Below are 22,846 nucleotides of genomic sequence, written 5' to 3'. Positions count from 1 at the left end.
TAGAGGTGATGATTTAACAGGCAGCAGGATTCCAGTCTGTTGACAATTATGTTTTTAGTCATTAATTAAAATAAGTGTTGATGGATGTGCAGAAAGATGAGATGAAGTCATTTGAGTGGGTGAGTGCTGTGAGGTCACACTTGGATTCTGGACTTTTCCTTTCACTGTTCGTTTAAGCATCATTACAAGGGTCAAATTGGCCATTATCCTACCTACTTCATTTAAATAATCACACATGGTCTGATGATGTATTTTACCACTGTTTACTGAAAAAAAAAACACACACACATAAATGTTAATGTTATTGTTATGTCTTCCACTTATAAATTACATTAGAACTTCACTTGGCATATTTATACATTATACAGAGAATATTTTAGTTTATTTTAGCTATTAAGTGTGAATATGTATATAACAGCACTGAAACATATCACTGTTTGTGTCATTTAAATTCTTTGTATTAACTACATAGAATTTGAATTTGATGGATTGCAAAATTTTAATCAAACTTTTTGTTGGTGGAGCAAAAACAACCTTAATTGGTCATATTGTGCCTCTTAATATTAATTTATAGAAGTCTACAGAATTGTTTTATTAAAGCAATCATGCTATTGGTCTGAATATCAGTACTGCTGTTCAAAATTGTATAAAAATTAAAGAAAAAACTCATGCCTACAGCCAAATCTCAAGAGCACTCTGGTTCAACTCATGTTGCTGAATTATGTTGCACTGGATTAAGAACTGAATGTTGTTGAGACTGTCAGTTCACGTTGTCACCTGACATGTCACCAGTGGTACTGTGGGGTCCAGCGGGGGATTGCTGGCTCCTCCAGCATGAGGTCATGACCCTGGGCTACAAAGGTGAGGCCTAGGGCTGCTGGTGGAGGTAGTGTTGGATTACCTCATTTGTTCCTTTCCTGCCATGATTAAGCCAATTACATTACATGGCAGTCATCAACAGACACAATGAACGCTCTTAAAATCACCATCATGAGGAACTGACTGTCAAAGACCTTCACTCAGAGCTCCACATACAGCAGCCTGTGGCCGTATACCTCATGATTATGTAGATGTGGATAGTTTCCAAGGCTCACTGAGTTCCACAATGAGGCATTATACAGGAAACCCTCCACTTTTATCAGATTTACCTCACTGCCACTGACTTAGCTTGTGTTTACATATATATGTTTCACATATTAAACACAATCACACAATACACAAGCTTAACTGTGCCTGGCATGAGCAAACATACAGTCATCTTAAACTGAGCACAATTTAATGGAGTGTCTTTCAAATTTGATTTGCCTACATTTCAGGGTGGAAACTCAAATTCCCTGTATAACCGAATCTAAGCCAATGTGTGTCATGAAATGAAGCCAGACTTTTTTGTTAAACTGACACTGCTTTCAAAAAAGTGAAGTTCAGAGGGTAGCTCTTTCTAACCACTGGGGTAAAGTATGAAAAACTTAGTAACATGAGCACGGAAAGGCAGTGTGTTTTAGAGAGCACTAATATATCACTATTAGCACATAGACACAGTCTTTGTAGGCGCCAAGCCATAAGGGGTACATTGGCATGCTTACAGAAGACTTGAATCAACTTCTGACTTCCCATGATACGTCTTTGCTCACACAAATCTATGTTTAGGTAATAGGAACTCTGTATTAATGGATCCATCAAACATATGGTGGAACTATTCCACTGAAAAAGGGGGATTCAGTCTTTTTCATTTCTTCTTTGAAAATGATTACCTTGAAAAGTTATTACCTTTTATCCTAAATGGAATTATCTACTGATTTGTCTCCTAAATAGTCTCATTTTCATCATTTAAATGGTTAATTCAGTCATAATTTATTCACTCTCATGTCATTCTTGCTATTGATGTTTTTCAGTGAAAAACAAAGAGGAATTTTAAAGAATTCTTCTTGCAGCACTTTTCTGTACATTGACAGACAGTGTCTGCCAAGTTACAGTTTACAAGCTCGGGTTGTTGGGGGGGTTTTCTGTACTTTGATATAGAGTTTATGTAATCAAAATTTAGAATGACAAAAAAAATTATAAACATTGACAGCATTTCGTTTTGTTGCAAAATATTCCTTTAACCTAACTAAATAGATAAAAATGCACTAAATAGTTAAAAACAAAACCTTCTTTCAACTTAGACCATATTGTATCTGATCATTTAATTCTCTTTCATGAGTAAATGTGCAAAAATTTGAACGTTATTAACATGTTATTACTACATTATTAAAACTTGAAACTATTTTTTTATTATTATTTCAAAATATGCATGACCTACAACAAAACCATTCTGATTCCATTTACAAATATATTTTCAATATTTATGAGAAATTTGTTCGAATGTGTCATTAAGTCTACACTGTTTAAAATATATAAATATATATATGAAAGATTATTGGTTTGCAAGAAAATACTATTTCAGAATTTCTGCTTCAAAATTTCACATTTAATTCATTTAATTTAAGATTTTTTGTAATTATTTGTGACATTTACTAGCACTTTCTTATGGAACGTCATCTTTTTCACTGTAAATGAAATTTGTAAGGACATACAATCGGACAATTACCAATGATAAGTCAAGAATAGTCTCTTTGTCTTTTATATTTCCTCGCTTATTTAATAACCGGAACAGTCAGAATCTCCCAGTCATCCTGACTGCATAATAGGAAACGGAAGTGTGAGTAGTGTTGTTAGCATTGATCCTAAACATCTCCACCTGGTCAGCCTGAGGGCCAGTGCCCAGCACCACCCACCTGCAGCATTGGTGGACTATGCTCAAATAGCTATATTGTTTTTGGGAATGGAGGTTGGGGTATTAGTAGCATTGTAGGGGTGGGGTAAATGGTCCTCTGACAGCTGCTGACCCCCAAACCCTTCCTTACCTGCTAAACACACACGCTTGTATACACAGAGGTCTGGTTTCCATTTCAGCTTTCTGGTGGAAAGGGTGGAAAGAAGTTGACCCTGCCCTGTGTAACGCCATTCTCCCTGACAGCTCTACGTGTTAAAGCTGTGATATGGCACACGCACAACCTCCCAATTTAGCCCAAATGGGTCTTGACTGCTACCAGACCTTCCCGGTATCTCTGAGCAAACTCTCCTGCACCCTGCTGCCACTCTGAACATCATCAATCTCCATAAGGGCTTCCTCTGGAAAGCTTTGCTCATTATTATGGTTGTGTTATGTTTCAGAAAACTAAGAACATAAGCAAGGGTGCCGATGAGTTAAATGTTACAGTCCTTATGCTGTATATAATGGACCTAGTTTTATTTTGAAGTCTTTTTTAAAGTCTTTTGAATAAATTATAGGAGTTTAAACACATATGAAATCACTACTGAACCACTTTAAGTCAATGTCAATTAGCTTTAAAACCATCTACTACATGGTCAAAAGTATGTAAGGACACCTGAACATCACACCTGTGTGCTTTAATTTCAAAACCATGAACCATTCCATATATTAAATAATTAGTTCACCCAAAAATGTATTTTAAAAAATCCTTTGAAACAAGTACATAAATTGTTGTTTGATCCAAAAAAACCACAACAACAACAACAAAAATGCTTGAGATAATGTGTGTGTGTGTGTGTGTGTGTGTGTGTGTGTGTGTGTATTTGTTTGTGTGTGTGTGTGTGTGTGTGTCTGTGTGTTTGTTTGTGTGTTTGTGTGTGTGTGTGTGTGTGTGTGTGTGTGTGTGTGTGTGTGTTGTGTGTCTTGTGGTGTGTGTGTGTGTGTGTGTGTGTGTGTGTGTGTGTGTGTGTGTGTGTGTGTGTGTGTGTGTGTGTGTGTGTGTGTGTGTGTGTGTGTGTGTGTGTGTGTGTAGGGTTAGTGTAGGGCTACAGAAAATACAGTTTGTACAGTGTAAAAACCATTACGCATGTAGAGTCCCCATAAAACAAAAATGCAAGTGTGTGTGTGTGCAAAAATTACATTTATATTTATATTAATATACATTTATATGTATATTTACATGTATATAAATAATTTTGTAAAAACCAAAAGAAAAAAAAAAAGGTTGTAAACTTATATAAACATTATATATATATATATATATATATATATATATATATATATATATATACTATCTATATATATATATATATATATATATATATATATATATATATATATATATATATATATATATATATATATATATATATATATATATAATTTTTTCTTTCACACAGAAATGGAATGGAATTTAAAACTTGAACATTGTTGCATTCTTTATGAAATGGGTCCCCCACAAGGGAATTTAGAGGGTCTTTGGCATCAAAAGGTTTGAAAAATCTAGTCTATGCATGCAAGTTAAAATTAAACTTAAAAAAAAAAAAAAAACACTGAGGATTCATGTTCACAAATGCATATACAAATCTTTGTCCAATCAAATGCACTATAAAAAGAAAATGTCTCTCCTACTAAAAGCACATAATGTCAACTTCTAAAAGCAAGGAGCAAATCATGACTGGCTACTTAAAATACATAAGACATATGCCCCTTGACATGCAAATTTTGCAATGGAGAACGTTATCATCACAGCAAAGAAAACTGTGCTCATAAAGGATTTTAACTGTCAATATAGGTCTAGATGCTGCCTCTAAATACAAAAAAATTTCTACAAAGACATTCAAAAAATAATAATAACTAAAAATAAAAAATAAACTTCATATATCTATGTAATGCAATGATGGCATTAGCAATTCCAAAAGAAAATTCTGAGACAAGCACACAGTGCAGTAGTTGACATGCTGGCTGCCAAATAATTTATGGACACAAAACTACTTTGACTACAACACCAGCCGTGACCCCTAAGCCACTCGCCACAAAACATCTCACTGACTGTCAATACTCTAAACCAATAAAAAATTAATCTGGTGTTCACTACATTCCTGTGTAAGGGGTTGGAAATACAATGAAATGTATGCATAGATTTGAGTTCCTGCAATATTTATTATAAGCATATCTATTATTCAGCATACCGTGTGAGAGAATTTCAGTGGCCAGACAAACCGGCATGTACCACTGATAATTTCTGAAATCACAGTGGTGTGAGGGACCACAATGGCAAACTTTCTTCCCACTTTCACATCTGTGAAATGGGCGAGACACAGTCACAAAGCACAAGGCTTTTCCCACCTTAGTGTCTCACAGCCAGTACCCAGTTTCCCAGCAACTTACATGCTAGTCCAAAAAAACACACAAACACCCTTACTGTTAGTGTTTCATGCTCCTAAAATGCACAGTAATGAAGTTTCATGCTCAAGCTAAAACCTAGAAATGGATATTGTAAATAGAGCTGCACAGAATACTTCACAGACAGTGCAAAAATTCCTGGAAGACTCTTTTTTCTCTCTCTCTCAAAGGCATTTGCTATTGTTTTTGGTGCACCAGGGAATTCAAAAATACATACGCATGGATTTGCTTCGCCTCAGGAGTTGATTACATATTTCAGATCCTAAAATAGTTTTGTCTATTCCTAACACGCTGATTAAAGCTGCGGCTCTGTGATTGTGCGTGTGTGTGTGTGTGTGTGTGTGTGTAAACTGTAAATTGTTTTAATGTTTAATAATTTTCTTTTATTGTATGTTTACTTATTTCAAGTGTATTTGTGTGTGCAATTAGTAAAAGTCGCATTTATTTTGTGTGTTACAGTATATTTAATTGTTATGATGTGCTTTCTCAGAAAAAAAAAATATATATATATATATATATATATATATATATATATATATATATAAAAATATATATATATATATATTTCTCAAAGTCTAGTTTTGGATGCCATATATGATGATTAGCCTGTTATGTGATTATATTAACAATATGAAATCAGTTATGGCACACTTATGGCTTAGACACTTAAACTTTATTATATATAACATGAATATTTATACAAAGGCAAGAAAATGTTTCCAGTATTAAATCAACTGATTTCAATGGATTTAATACTGATACTTATATCCTTCTAAATGTCATATAATGATATATTAAATATTTTGTTTTATGAATATTGAAAAAACAATCTTGCATTGAATAAATTTTAAATGAATAAAAGGAGTAAATATAGTAATAACAAGGTAATAACATGGTAACAATAAAAACTGAATTTCTGCACATTTACTAAGTAAGTTATTAATTAAATATAATAGTTATGAAAGTTATGAAAGTTTTATAAACCGATGTTCCACCAGGATTTTTTTTTCTTTCAGTTTTCGAATGCCTTTAGCAGGGTTGAGACATTTTTACTAATATGTAACTTTGTAGGTTTATCTACCAATATGGATTATTTTAGAATCAGAAAAACTAACTAATCCAACAAAACATAACAGAATTCAGTAAATCCACTACTGTTCAATAAATTGCTATAATGCAGCACCTGGGAAAAACAGCAAAACTAACATCAGTGAAATGATTTAAAATTCACCCCATGTTAACTTGTGACACTGTGATAAACAAAACTCTCTGTTGTTCCTATATGTCAGCCAAGTGCACATGCATGTGTGCTATTTGTATAGGTTTGCATTGATTCTGTCTCAACAGCAGTTCAACAGCTGCACGTGTTAATGCCTGCATGTAGTGTGTTGAATATGTCAGCTTTACATTAGACTAGAGAATATGTTAACAGCTGCTTCACAGTCAATACAGTTAAACTGTAGTTAAACTAGACGCAAGAGATCAAACGTAGAAATCAACATTAAGAGATTAAGTCTAGACTTCAGGATGTGTTCATATGATACAATTTATGCAAAGAATTCTTTAAAAAAAATAAACTAAGAATTTGAGGTTTATCTCATTTGCAAATAGGAAATTGCATGTGTATAATGTGTATATAAAGTACATTTATCTTATTTGAAGGGTGCTTGAAATTTTTTTCTAGAAATATGGTATAAAAATATAAAAATACTGATTAAGCAATTTATTTTTTTCAATGAAATGTGACATGAATATTCTCCTACGGGCTGCCCATCCTCTAACATCGAGTGTTGTGTATGTTTTTATCTTCTAAACAAAACAAAAAAATGATTTTGAAACTCTGAGTTTCAAAGAAACATTGCTGAAGTCAATGCAGATATGTTTCCAGTTAGACTGTGTGTGAAATAAATGAGTGACATTAATGCTAACACACCGAAAGCAAAAAAACCACATCAGAGATGCTTCCTACATGCCCATATCTGACAACAGATCATTTCCTGGTAAAGAGTGGGCTACTAAAAAGACAGCTTGTTTGTGCTGTTGACGGATCAGAGAAGTTTGTTTATATATGGTTCCAAATAGAAATATGGAGGAGGAAGTTAAATCAGCAGTGAGCACAGACAACCACACGGCTCTGTTTATTCCCTCATTTCTCATAGACAATTCAGAAACAAATGTATTCACTGGATCAAATATACCATCATTTCTTTGTGGCTGGAGTTCTTTCCCATTTCTGTTTTGCAGTGTATACTTTAGGGGTCAAAGGGCCTCTGAGAACATAAATGAATAAATTCAGACTCAAAGAGCTCATATCATATATATTTTTTTAATTTAATAATTTAATTTGGCACCAAAAACAGTTGTAACTGTCATATACAGTATGGCCACTTTGCTACACTTTGTTAGTTAAATATACTTTCTGTACCCTTTCAAAAGGTACTAATACCCATATGTGCCATTTAGGTACTAATATGTAAACCTTATATATCAATATCTACATTAGGGTACTAATATACATCTTTCAGCAGTAAATAAGGTACAGAAGTGTACTTTTTGGAAATTTGCCATCCAAGTGACAGCCTTTTCTGAGATTGTACCAACTGCAATAATCTTTTTCATCTTGTGATTAGCAAATATTACTTGTGGGTTGTTGTGTCTCACAATATTATATTAAAGGGATAGTTCGCCCAAAAATTAAAATTCTGTCATTAATTACTCACCCTCAAGGTGGTTTCAAACCCATAAGACCTTCGTTCATCTTTGGAAGCATTTTTGAATAAAGTTTAATATTGTTGAATAAAATATGTTTCAGGGCCTGGGAACATTTCAGTTGTATTGCTGTCTACGCAGGGTCAGAAATCTCACAGATGTTATTAAAAATATCCCAATTTGTGTTCTGAAGATAAACTAAGGTCTTACTGGTTTGGAACAACATGAGGGTGAGTAATTAATGACAGAATTTAAATTTTTGGGCAAATTATCCCTTTCATTATATATGTTTGACATCAGACAGAAGCAGAAGTTTGGAGAGAGATGTTTTTGCTGCGTTGTGTCATTATGGTCGTTCTTCACTGGGGAAGAAGTTCTGAAAGTTTTCATAGTACATTTCAACTGTTTTATTTCAAAGATCAAAATATGACTTTAGACAGAACTTTGGGCAGAAACGCTGACCTTTGTTGTGGTTAGAGCTTTGGAAACATAGTGATGGCGTGTAATTATTCCTCCAAAGAACAAAGAGAATTTAAGAAGCGAGGAAAAGAAATACTGGCTATAACAAGAGTTGTGAGTGGAGACAGACAACAGCTTATTTTAGTGCAACAACCTAGTTTGAACAACTGGCTAAGGCAAGGTCAAAATCCCAGCTCAATGGGTCAGTGGTGGAATGTCCCTTTGCATCAGAGGATGAAGAATTCTTGGCAAATATTTTTAATATCCTCATGACAGTAATCTGTGGGCGGAGCGCTATGAATCTGACCACAGTATAGCTTAGGGGGTGAAATAAGCTCTCAAATAATGTGCCCGACACACAGTCTTCCTCATCCCTGTCACCCTTCTTTCTATTGAGTGATTTCCTTGAAGATTTACCTGGGCACTAGTAAGGAAGTGAAGGAAACTGTCTCACTTCAGTGTAGTCTAAGAGAACACAATGAAAACTATCTAAAACTGTGAAATAGCCATTGATTACCTTCACCCTTTGCTGAGTTGATGTGAATATTTGCAAAAACACACATACTTAAGCTAGACTGACAACTGCAGGAGGTCAGTGAGAATTTGGGTGGGGGGGGGATGTGCTCAATTATCATTTAAAATAATGTCAATAATGTCATGCAAAACATACACTGTTATTACTATTATTATTTATATTTCATTATTTTTGGCCTTTTTACAAGACTGTGATGATACATTTCAGCGGTCATCGGCAACGTAAATCCTCAAAAGTTTTTTAGATTCATTTTTTTTTAATGTATGTACATTTATAACACTATACTTTGTATTATATCACCTTTGCATCAAATAACAAAACCACTAGTTAATGCTAATGCAAGGGTGTTTCTAATGCAGCATCTATGGGAGTGACAATAAATTTGACATCATTCTCTCTTCCGACTGCCTTTGTGAAAAAGGTCCATTATTTTGGTGTGAAATGTTTGTTAAATGTCATCATAGATGTCTACAGTGGATGGATGGATGGATGGATGGATTGTTTGATGTGTGTGTGTGGGTGTATGGTTGGTTGGATGTATTTATTTATGATGCCCCCCAGTGTCACCCTTTAAAGACATGCAAAATTAATCCACAATGCTGTACTGAGGGGGCCATGAGGGCCATGCCGGGACATCATCCATCTATTGCCCAAATACACTCTAGTCTGGCAGACGCCTCAGTAAGAGGTGACAGCTGGGGCTAAAGATGTGTTTATCACTAATTTACTCTGACAGCTTTCAAGGAATCCTAATGAGGACGCAGCCTCATTTGCATAATACCCACCACAGAATTGTACAGCCCCCCTTCCCCGTTTTTGACCAAATTTGAATATAACTGTCATCTGTCATATCCATATGTAGATAAAGTTTCAGTATATAAAGTTTCACACTAATGTGATGCTTGATATTCACAGCAAACTCACATCCAAAAGATTAAAAAAAAAAAAACTGTTGATGTTTAAATGCTGATGAGTGCATGACGACAATAGACTGTTATTGGTGTTTGGATAATGTCATAAAGGGACTGGCTGTGATATTTAGCAGCAGACTGGGTGGAGTGGGACAAGAATAAATTCCCAAATGGGGTGAGGTAAAAAGAGAGAGTAAAATAAAGTCTGATTCACCAATAATGAAATAATTTGAGCACACTGTGCTTAATTCTGTTGGATTTGCTCAGTACAATAACATATTTATGAAAGTCATTCAATGTTCAAAATGAGGATTGCAACATTACTCTGAAATGGAAAGAAAATAATGACTGATTTCACAGGGAACTACATGTTGCTAAGCTAAAAACAACTCTAGTAACTGTTAAAAGACATATCATACAAATAAGGTGTAAGAATTTTCACTAGATTTAATCATTTGATATTTTTGCTAATATTAGGAATCAGCATTACTGCATAATGAAGCTATTTATGAAACTACTAAACATTTTGATTAGCTCGTCCAGCACTTCATTTTAGTATTGAGTATGAGTATTTTAGTTGACATTTCTACAATCTTTTCACTGAGCTTGTCACAGTGCATTCTGGGATTGACATATCCATGAAATTTACATGTACAGTAACATTGCCTTAGAAAAAGAAATCTTATAAAGCAGCACAATGCTCTTCCCTACCTTGCAGAGCAGTCGTTCCATCTGGACCGTGTCTATAGGCTAAAGACTGTTTTGACAGATCAGTGTGTTATCTATTGCCATTGGTTGATGCTAGTTTTCACTGATAGAAGATGTTCAAATGGCATTTGTCGAATCGTGGAATGTCTGAGAAGCGTCATACTGTAATCTAGTAATTGTCGGCATCTGTTGGTGCAGTGTAAGTTAGACTTATGATGTCTTAAAATGCTGCCTAAGTAGGCATCTCACTAGATTTTGGAACAGCGCTAATCAATTACTGTAGCTGTTTGCATTAAACAGCAGCAAACACAATACAGGCAGTTTAAAAAGTAAAGTCTTTGAATGCTGTAATTCAAGACAAAACTGTAGATGTACTCCACCATAAAAAAAAAAACTTTAAGTGTAGCATGCACACACATTCACCATTGATCTGACTCTTTCCCAGTCTCTCTCTCTCTCACACACTCCCTCCAGGACTCTTTGGTAAAGGATCGGCAGACTTTCACAGGCTAGTATTATTGAAAACACATATAAAATGTTTGAAGGAGACTGGGAACACAAAGCCAGAGCCACGCTGTACATGCAGTGCAGGCACAGAATCGGGCAGCCCTGCCTTGATTATAGAGACAAGTACCAGGATCCTTCTGTAATGAGCTACATGGCCCATGCGTCACAGTTTGCCACTGCCAAAATGGAAAAGTAGACACAAGATGTTTGCCGCTGGCCCCTAAACTTGTGTTTTACCCCCTGTTCGGGTTTCTCTGTATGCACTGAGCATCAAATGAAAAACACAGCCTGCTACTATGCAGGCCGGCAGCCTGGGGCTGAGAGCGCACTGAGTGAAATGTCAAAAAGGAACAACTTAATGTGCATTAGAACTGGAAGCTGATCTGCACAGCGGGTGTCGGAGTAGGGGATGTTTAGCGGTCATAAAAAGTATACACACAGGCACACATCCACAATCAGAGATAGTACAGCTAAGCATTGCACCAGAGTAACCAGTTTCTAATCCCAAACACATGCACATGTACCCATGGAAACCTTCGACACCCCTCGGAGGATCTGCTCTCTCGCTCTTGTCCCAGATCCTGGGACCATAATGGCAGTGGCGGTCTAAATTAAAGATGAATCCCTGTTGGTGCAAATGCTGTTTAGTCATGTGTGAGAGGTTCCCTGACCCAGTAATTATAATTGCAAACTTTCCCTGAATATTTAATGCTACACTACAGCTGTCAAACAAAAACAACAACAGACAGGGACTCTTAAGAATCAAGATAAACAGCCTTACGGTTCTCATAGGATCAAATCGCCTGTGGCGCAGCACTTCTGCATGTTTGAGCGACAGTTTACACTTCATTATCATCATGAAGGCAAAAATAAAGCTTTTTGATTTAGTGAATAAAGTGGCTCTGTATGTTAAACAAATGTGTGTATGACTGGTGAAATTACAGGGCATAGAATTACACAGAATTAATAGTAAATTACACACTGATGGCAAGAAGGTCACTAAATGATCTATATTAAAATGATACTGGTGACAGAAATATTGTAGAGATGTATCTAGTGCAAATTTACATAAACTGTCTTATCGTCACTTTAATTTTTAAAACACATAAATGTAAATTTCTTTGAAGAACAAAGTTGGCAAAAATAAGTTTCAACTGGACCTTGTATGCAAATAAATTAAAGGAGTCATTCACCCAAAAATGAACATTTTGTGATCATTTATTTCCCTCAAGTCCCCCAAATCTGTATGCCTTTCTTCTACGAAACAAAAAAGAAGAAATTTTAAAAAATGTTTTTGCCCATTCAATGAAAGTCAGTGGGGTCCAAAACAACAACAAACACTGAGCTACTTTTCAAAATATCTCTTTTGGTGCATTACCGAAGAAAGAACATTAAGGTGTATAAATGATCACAGAATTTTTGTTTTTGTGTGATCTATCCCTTTAAGAGTATTAGTGACAAAGGTTCACTGCCAAATGTGAAAAGAGTATCTCTAAATACTGTATGAAAGGTTACAAGAATGGTTACATGGTTTACCATGAGAGTGTTTTTATACATGCATGTCGCGTGTGCAATAAGGAACTCTGTAAATGTCTTATATGCAGCTGTGATATGATTGGGGTGTGCCATTTATCACAAAACACTTCCAAAAAAAAAATACTTGTATTTCTTGGTATGAGAGAGAGAGAGAGAGAGAGAGAGAGAGAGAGAGAGAGAGAGAGAGAGAAAGAGAGAGACAGAGAGAGAGACAAAATAAACTATACTAGTTGGTTAAAGTGTTGATCCAAAGATATATCTTGCCATTAAAACAACTGAACATGTGAACACACCGCTCAACACAAGTGACAATGCTCTAAGTAACACAGTTGTTAAATTTCATTTTAAAAAGAACCAATGATTAAAAATATTCGACTCTTATTTTATGTATTTGTGATTTTACAGTTTCCGAGCACAACACTGATCTTTCTCATGAGTTAACTTTGAACGTCTCACAGAACTGGGCATGAATTGTTTGCTGAGTGAGTGTGTGTATGTGTGTGTATGTGTGTCTAACTTGACAAAGTGAGGGCAGGCCCTTTCCAGCCGAAATTAATGAACTGAGAATGACCTTGATCAATGATTCAAAGCGAGGAGCAGCAAAGCTTTCCCTCCTCTGCCACTCTCGGTCCAGTCATTCATCAAGTGCTCTCTTTTGATCTGTGGACTGGATCGCGTGTGTCTGACCAATCACAGCGCAGCCCTGCCCAAACCCGCAATGCTCCTGCCCATAAAGATATTAACCACACTAATTGAATCCAATGTTGGTCACCTAGGGTCACTTTCTGGGTATGTATATTGTAAATATGCTGAGTATACTTGCAATTACACTTGCAGAACAAGCTAAGCTTGTTAATTCATTTCCAAAAAAAAAAATATATTATTTCTGTCAGTCTTTCTCTGTGGAAATGTGATCTAAAATGCTGCCACAGTGCTTTTATGACATTGTTTTTAACTCTTACATATTAAAAGTTCTTCAGAATATATTGATAAATGTTTTTTCTTTCTTTCCTCATTCCTTAAATTTCTTTGTTTCTTTTTACCTAACATTTCATATCCTGTAGAGTTACCAATGCAAACCATAAATATATTCCCAGTGCTCCACTGCTCTGGATTATGGACTGTGCCATCTAAATCTAGCCATGGGAAAAGAGGTCATTAGATGCACTTACGTTTTAAAAGTGATTTTCCCTCTTCCTCTCCAGGCTACAGATTATTGGATTATATTCCAATACATCTGCTTCGATATTAAGGGCCACAGCATCAAGATTTTTCTCTGTAAATCTCTTGGACTAGGGATGTGAGATCTGACTGATATTTCATGTTTGGGCTTGAAGGCCGATTAGCTGGCACTTATTTTACTTTCTGCCCCTGCAAAGCTCACTAACAAAGATATGTTTAACTGTATATTATTTTAGCTTGTCACATGACACTCTGGCCAGCCTATATTTTTAGCTGGTTTTCAAAAGCAGCTGTGTGAAAAATGTGTGAAATAAATACTTTTACATCACTTCGAAGAGATTCATATATCAGAGGAATGCATGAGTTTGTATGTGTGTACATATATCTCTAAAAAATAAAACTTTAGGAAAATCAATTATGTTTTGTGGTTTTTTGAGAGTGTTCCTTTGTTGTGGGTGTGCGAGCGTTATTTTTCACAGTCCATAAAGTATTCTCAGTCCAACCCACAACCATTATGGGTTTCTCCAGCGCAAGAACAGAGAGAGGAAAGTTGTTCATCAAAGTCTGTGGAAACGTGAGCCATTAATTATGGCGACAGAAGCGGTGTGGCATTCTGGGGTCCACAAAAGGGTCACAATCACTTTCAAATAACCCTCAACACACAGCTGGCTGTTCATCTGAGCAGAGGTCATCTTAATGTCAGTTTAAGGTCTTCATCAAAGTGTTTCAGGCACACAGACATTAGGAAAACATTGGGTCAGGCCTATAACGAATGACTATACTTACTCCAAATGGAGAATATCCCCCTCTGGATGTCAGTCGCAGGCCTAGTTGTTCCTCCTACGCTCATATATGTTTAACATTTAATTTAATTATCTTTATTATTTTTATTGATTGAAATATACTTATATAAACTGAATGTATTGTTTGCCTATTGAAGAAAATAATAAGTATAATCATAAATATAATCATAAAAAAGAAAACATGCTGATCACTGTGCATGCTGTTACATTGAAATTTTTTAAGTGTTGTATGTATACCATGAATATACATACAGTAGGCATCCTTAATAAATACTTCTCTATTTATTTTATTATGTGTGTGTTTTTTTTTGTTTTGCTTGGTTTGTGTTTTATTTATTTTTATTTACATTGTTATCTATTCAGGTGTGATGTCACATACAAACTATCATATTCTATTTGTGCGCACAGATTGTGGCTATAACTTACTCAAACATATGTTAAAAAAAATGTTTTAATGTGTTTATATATAAACACTATTACACACTTCACCTTTAAAGTGATTTTGAAGTGTGTAATTGTTAATACTTAAAAAAAAAAAAAAGTAAAAAAAAAAATGTTTCGCCTGTCCCAGTTGAATATAGGTAGGCTGTTTTCCCAGCAAAATGTAAACCTTGTGTTGCTATCAAAACTTTGATTTACTTTGAAACAACTTTCAAAATTGCAAAGAAATGGCAAGTAACACATTGAATTAAATGCACTTTCTTGTAACGCCATCTTATAATCTCTTATTTACCACTTTGAAAACTTTATTTATTTGTTTGTTTGTTGTTGACTCTATTTGTTTGTCCAATCAACTGCAGATTGAAAAATTCTCAAGAAACCTTTTTGATAACAATCATTATGTTTGCACTTCCATTTGGTGCCACTAGAGCAGTGTTCTGCTGCAATTATATTAAAGCTGATTGTTTTCAAAAGTTTTTATTAATATGTGTTAATAAAAGTGTTTAAAGTGTATGTTCTTTAATAAACCAATACTGTAGTTGTTGAGGGATCAATAAGAAAAAACTGTCTACACCTTGATATTTTCTTTTTCATATTTATTCTTGTTTTATTTTTTTTAATAATAATGCCATGTTGCGGCACTTTTAGAAGTTTGCTGAGGCCCCCTAGTGGACCCCGGTCCCACTTTGAGAACCACTGCTCTGGAGGTACTCAGTTCCCCTTTAAGCAGCAATGTTTACACTTAGACACACCTATCAACCAGAAATTTTTGTGAGCTACATAGGAAGGGTGGTGAGTCAATAGTTCCTCAACATTTTTTCACTCTTTCAACATGTAAAACCATCTAAGTTACAAATTTGCCAAAAGAAGGTTTCCATAACTGCTTTAACCTTCCTCCTTTCATTTTTCTTATGAGGCCACAGGCCGAAAAAAGAGAACAGAGATGGTGGAGATTTGTTTCCCCCAAATGCTGGAGGACTGGGACCTGAGTCATGGGTCTTGCTAATGGCCGTCAATGTTTAAATATAATTATTCTGTTTTTGGGGTTGTGAAGACGGACCCTCATACTGCCAAGGGGAGGCATCTTGAACCATTGCAAGGCTCCTGTTAAGCCATGACAAAATATAGGTCTGGACAATCAGCCAGGCACAAAAAAAATCAAGATTTATGGACAGAAACTCCCCCATAAGAGTGGGGTGAAAACAGTGCTGGGGGCAAAAAGATAGATGGAGGAGGGGGGGAGGTTTGGGAAGTTGAAAGAGAAAATAAATGAAGACAAAATACTCTCTCCACACTCTCTGCTTCATAAGAACTACATGAATCAAAGGTCACTAAAAAGGTAACATTACAAATACAGATGATTGTAATACTGTTATACAGTACTTTATACACTACCATTCAAAAGTTTAGGGTTCAAGATTATTTGGTAATACTTCATTTTAAGGACCAGTTCTCACTAGTTGCTTATTAGAATACATATTGGCTAGCGTATTGGCTGTATATTAGAACTCATGATGCACACATTAATACCTTATTCTGCATGACCATATTTTAGATCCTTTAATCCTACCCCATACCTAACTGTACCATATAAACTATTTATAAGCAGGATTTTTTATTTTTTTTATTTTTTAGTTTGTACAGGGAAAACACTTAATAGTGAATATGTGTTCCCCATTCTAAAGTGTTGCCGTTTTTTTTTTATATATGTATTTATGAAATGAATACTTTTACTCAGCAAGGATGCATTCAATTAATCACATATCAAAACAGCAAAAACATTGACAACAAAGACATTTATAATGTTAAAAAAGATTTAGATTTCAAATATATGGTGTTCTACTGAATTCTCCATTCATCAAAGAATCCTGAAAAAAAAGAAGACTTTTGTCTGGTAGTGTGTACATAACAGTTAATGACTTTTTTGGGGTCCTATATATTAATTTATTTTAAAAAACATTAAAATCATACAAAATGCTGATGCAAGGTTAGTTTGGTTTTATGACTTTTTCTCACAAGACTACAAAATATCACGCTGGTACATCACGAGTAGGTCGCATAATAACCCAGCAAAGGCTTTAATTTCAGATGCACCATTTTTTTCATCCAGTCATGCTTTTTTTATCACTGTTTTGATGGTACATCATGCGCAGTTAAACTCCATTCCTCTCAGCTGTCTACACAGATGGCAACAGTGATCTAATCATTCAAAGCCCTTAAGTCTTACTGCTGAAAGTGTGGCATAACACAACATTAAATCCAGAATTGTGCAGGATGATGATTATCCTGTCAATGCAAAACAAGAACTTTTAAACATTTAAACATTAAACTTTTTTATTTCATTTTAAAGTTATCACTGTATTTAGACATCAAATATCCGATTATCAGTAATTATTTCTTAAGAAAATGTGACTTTATGGTGCCATGGAAGCCTGTGTGAAACCTGTTTTCTCAGCAAGTACCTACATTCAGCCTTTAGCTATGTTCGAAATGGAATACTAATGCACTGCCTGATGTGAAGTATGTACTGTATACGAAAAAAAAGAACTGTGTGTGGAGCAGCAGGATGCACTATGTAATAATATATGATTCTAATGCTATGTTGTGGCCACATGACCTCACGACAAAGCACATTACATTCAGTAGACAACATCCAGTTGTTCAAACCAACAGTGTTGTGACAAGTCATGCTTATTATTATTATTATCTATCCATTCCTTCCATCTATATGTACAGCACAGCTAAACACGAGCAATGCATTAGAGGAATGAGGAAGAGAGAGTGGCAGCTGAGGCTACACTAAAGCTGAGGGGGTTACTAACAGAGAAGATGAATGAAAGAGAAGCACACTCATGGAAGCGTCCGGGGAACTGTTTGAGGGGAAACAGTGTCCGTTTGTGGCCTATGATAATACTTTCCATTCAGCAGGGCTGACAGTGAGCTGATTCCTCTGATTGCAGCCTGGCGCCCTGCTGGCGAGGCTCAGCTCCGAAATTAAATCCACTCTGTACAGTTATAAATTATTATGCTCTATAAACAACACCCCCACTGGGAACAGAGAAAAAGAGAGGGAGAAAGAATGCTTGGATAACTGTCTTCTTAAGGTGTGAAAAGTTTTGCTTTGATATTCCTAAAATATATACACATATTAGAAGTCATTCAATCATAAATACAAGAGCATACATTGTTTATTGCTTCTCTAATTGTAGAGTTCTCTCAATAGACAATTTGTGCATTACAGTATTTATGAGGTGAAACAGGCTGGTGACCACTTTATGTTGCAACATGGTGATATATCCTCCTCCACTTCAACTGGATTCCAAAGTTTAAGATTGTTTAACTGAGCCACTGGACCAAAACACTGCAGCTGTGCGTGACCAAGCCGCCTCTTTTACAAATGTTTGAAAACACCAAGAGGAAAAGACGTCTGTCCTCTTGAAGGTTTACTTTATTTGTTTTAATTGCACAGTTCCGTAAATACAATATATTAAAAATATATATATTACGATGAATGTGGTAAACTGCTGCCCATGGGTGTACCACTTTTATTTCAAGTTCATTAAACCAAATCTCAAAAAGTCTTTAATTTCATGTTCAAAGCTCTGGTTTTCTGGTCTTTGGATGACAGTATTAAAACTACACAAAAGTACTATAGTAATAGGAGGTTTAACCCTCATGTCATCTCTCTGAAGTAGCCAGTGGAACAGCTGGCATCCTGACAGCAACCGAGCAGAGTAAAACTCAACCTGCGCCTGTAGACAAAGCACCAGATGACAACATCACAACAGTTAAGAGTCAGTGTTTAGCCAGACAGACATGTAAGAAAACAGGAACTGACAAGCTGCAGACAAGGGTTTCAGAGAGCTAAACTGGACTGAGCAAGCCAATGAAATGCTGAAGCATTCAGACCAGTGTCTTTCTGAGATGTACGTAAGTGTGTTTGTTGACCATTTGCTGGATCGCCAAGTTAAATAAAGAAGACATTAAAAGTATTGGTCACATTTTATTTTAAGGTCCAATTCTTGCTATTAACAAACCATTAACTACGACTTTTACCTCAATAAACTTTTAATTTGCTGCTTATTAATATTATTAATTTAATTTAGCATTTTGTTATCCATTTTGTTTTTTAGCAATTTGTTATGTGTTTGAGGTTGTTAGCTAGCATTGCTATGCAGCTCCTATGGTTTTCTAGATTTTTTTTACCGTATTGCATGCGGTTGCTGTGTTTTTTGGAAGTTGCTAGGGCATGTTATGTTGTTGTTAAAGGGATAGCTCACCCAAAAATGGAAGTTCTGCATTTACTCATTTAAACAGTTGCCAGTAGCCATTGACCTACTATGGAATACTATGGAAGTAAATGGCTACCATAAACTGTTTGGATACCAACATTCTCCAAAATACCTTCTTTTTTGTTCAACAGAAGAAGAAAAAAGTCATACTGGGTTGGTTGAGGGTGAGTAAATGATGACAAAATTTTCATTTTCTTTAAGATGCTCAGATGTTTTTATTGTGTTGCAATGCAGAGCAGTTTTTTTGTTTGTTTGTTTGTTTGTTTTTTGCATTCTTGTGATTGAAGTTTTGAAGTTGAGCGTTGCTATGTGGTTGTTAAGTGTTTTTTTTTTTAGTAATAATAAAAGTAATATGTATGTTAGCCATCGCCATTAAACGTCATCATATATCAGTAATTTTGTTAATATTCACAGCCAACATCATCACTTTGTATTATATTTCATGGCTATTGTTTCTTGCAGTATTTTCAACTGTCAGTTATTTCTATAACCTAACTCAACCCAGGCTAACGCACAGGTCAGGCAGGTCTAATTCAGCAACGAGTGCACTGCTGAGTCCTTGGTTTATAACCAAAGTGCTGTGTAGTTTGTGCCTGCAGCAATTAACAGGAAATAGAGCAAATGCTTTTTGGTTTAAGGTGTATGAAGAGAGGAGAGCAGGCAAAAGGGTAAAAGATCACGCTAGAGAGAGAGACAGAGAAGGTTGAAAGCATATGTTCTAATGGTTTAGGAGGTCTGTTCCCTCACCCTGCCTGAGGATGAGAGCTGTCAGTTCACATAGCCTGTGACGCGCTGCAGAAGTGAGGGCAAACAAAAAAAAAAAGATGGGGAGAGAAGCAAAACTGCTCTGGTGGTAGAATAAAGAAAACAAAAAAATTAAATAAAAGCAGGAATTCTTGGCCAGTACATAAGAAACAAATATATTTCTATATTTTGCATTCATCCGAGAAAAATATTCACAGATGCACCACTGGAATGGCATAACGTCTTGTGGGCTTTATGTGGGATGCTAACATTGAGCATCAGGCACAATGCCTGTGAGAACAGTGAAGCTTTTATCCACGTTACTATTCAGTTACATCTCCGGCTGAGTCTTTCACCTGGATGTGCAGGTGTGATGTGGAACCAAAGGTCCACACAGAGCCTTTGTGAGGAACAATGGACCAGCAGGTAATAGTTTGACTCAGTAGTCTCATTCTGCAGCTGTCGCTGAGCTGAAACCAGCCATCCTAGTAAGGGGTCAGAAAAAAACCTTAATTGAGAGGAAATAAAAGCACAGGTGTACTGTAAACACTTGAGTTAAGGTCAGTTCCCACCAAGAATGATAACTGTAACAGTAACTATATTAGCGTCCACATCAACGCACAACAACATTCTGTTTATTTTAAGTGTGTGCTGCAGTTGTGTCATCTGCAGCTATAATTGCTCAAGCTCTTTAAAGCAGAATGGATTTTCATTGGCTGTTGATTGGTTTATCATTGATCTGCTTAAAAAAAAAACATTCAGAAAATGATTGCAACAAAATTGCTCATCTGTGCCATTATTGTTATAGTTATGTTGTGGACTCAATTTTTACAACTTTATCTTTATTGTTATCATTAGTGTATCAAACCATCCTTGGTGTAAACTGACCTTGCTGGGTTAAATACAACCCAGTGCTGGGTAAAATATGGACAAACGCAGCGATTGGGTTGTTTTCAACCAACAGATGGGTTAAATGTTTAACCCAACCACTGATCTATATATAATGACTGGATCGCTCATTGTGTTCTAAACTGCCATAATGAATTGAAGTCACATGATGTTTTGGTTTGTGGGAATGTTGTGTGTGTTTGGGCTGTTATTCTCTGTGTTTCAAAGTTGGACTTTTCTAGTTATTTCACCGGATTTGAATTGGATTAGTCTAACAGTTATTCATTTTTGTGACATGTGTATGTAAATTCATTTTACTTCAGATGTTATCTGCAATGTTCATGATCTTTTTGGGCAGGATAAGCGATATATTTAAATCGTTAAGGTGGGTGTGTCTGCTGCTGATTTACAGGTAGCGTTAACTGATCCAACACAAAATTAAGCCAGTTTCTTTATGTACGTAATTATTCAGGAATTATAAAACATGAACATAGTATTAGTATCAGAAATTGATTTGAATATACATTTCCAGTTAGCCTACTGTATAAATAAAAACACTATAACAAAATTACGTCAACAATGAATAGCTGTACAAGACAAATTAAGGTATATGTATAAAGCATAAATCTTTAATCAGATTTCAGAATGAGCACTTTGTCATTTGTTATATATATGGTATGTTGAGGATCTCGTCCATCTGATGTTCCTTACTGTAACATATATGAACATAACAACCATTTACCATTTACATGCCTAGGGTGTTTACATTGTACGATTGTACAGAGATACTTAAGATTTAAAAATGCTGACTTGTTAGGTGATGTTTTCTCCTTCCTATTAAATATTCAATGCAATGAATTAATATGGGAATAGTGGGGAGCCGCCATGCCGCCATTACACTTACAGTAGAGTAACAATAGACTAACTGTTTAAAAACTGCATAGCTTTTCCAGTAACAAGCTACTTTTACAATTTTTTTGTGGTTTAGCATAAACAAACCTCCTTTGCTGTTAAAGTCGCACTGAAACACCCCCGGTCACGAACATAAGCCTTGTTCCCTGATGGAGGGAACGGAGACGTTATGTCATGACGACATTAGGGGTTTACTCAACATAACTCATAGTGACTCACAGATAGGGAACTTTACATTCTCAAATAGAAATTTTGTTAAGGAAAACTATTCTTTCATTAATGGATCAGTCCCACAGTATACTGTACCATTGCATTCTTTAGCCTTTCTCTAATGCGATCACTCAGTTCGTCACACGAACACTATTGAACATACACTCGATCCAGCCTCAGTTCACACCTGTGATTTCTTCATGATATCTTCACTGCAAGAGAAATTGCTTTAAGTGTAAGAGCTTCCCACACCTCTCAGAACATGGGTGAAAGAGAAGAGGTAACCTCATGGATCTTGCTCTAGATAAAGCAGTGTGTTAGAAGAACTGGAGTTGAATCTGCAAAACATCCTGTGCTCCCCATAGAATTACATATTATTTCAGAAGTGGCTCCTCTGACTGTGTCTGGCTGGTGTGGTGATAAATGGCCAGTGTTCCTGTATTCACGCTGCTCCTCGTGCGCTCACAACAAGTCTCTGTTACAAACGGTGACCCCCTGAACTCTCGGATGGGAAACAGTCCATGACTGTGAACAAAGACCAATCCCCCACAATCCCCTACATTCTCATCTCCAGCTCACTTGCTCTCATTCACTCGCTTTTAGCAGTGCAAAATCCTTCAGTCTGCTTTCATCTTCCAGACGTCACTGTCTATGTGTAAATGAAACATTCCTTCAGTCTACACCACAGGGAAAAAAGCAGATCTAATTAAATTGCATGAAATTAAAAGACTAAGATGCTTATGTCTGCCAACCATATCAACATCATGGGTTTTATCAGAGTGTCACAGGAC

This window comes from Cyprinus carpio, chromosome B5, assembly GCF_018340385.1.
Source record: "Cyprinus carpio isolate SPL01 chromosome B5, ASM1834038v1, whole genome shotgun sequence".
Taxonomy (NCBI): domain Eukaryota; kingdom Metazoa; phylum Chordata; class Actinopteri; order Cypriniformes; family Cyprinidae; genus Cyprinus; species Cyprinus carpio.
The sequence above is the reverse complement of the archived record's forward strand: the minus strand, read 5'-3'. Positions refer to the sequence as shown.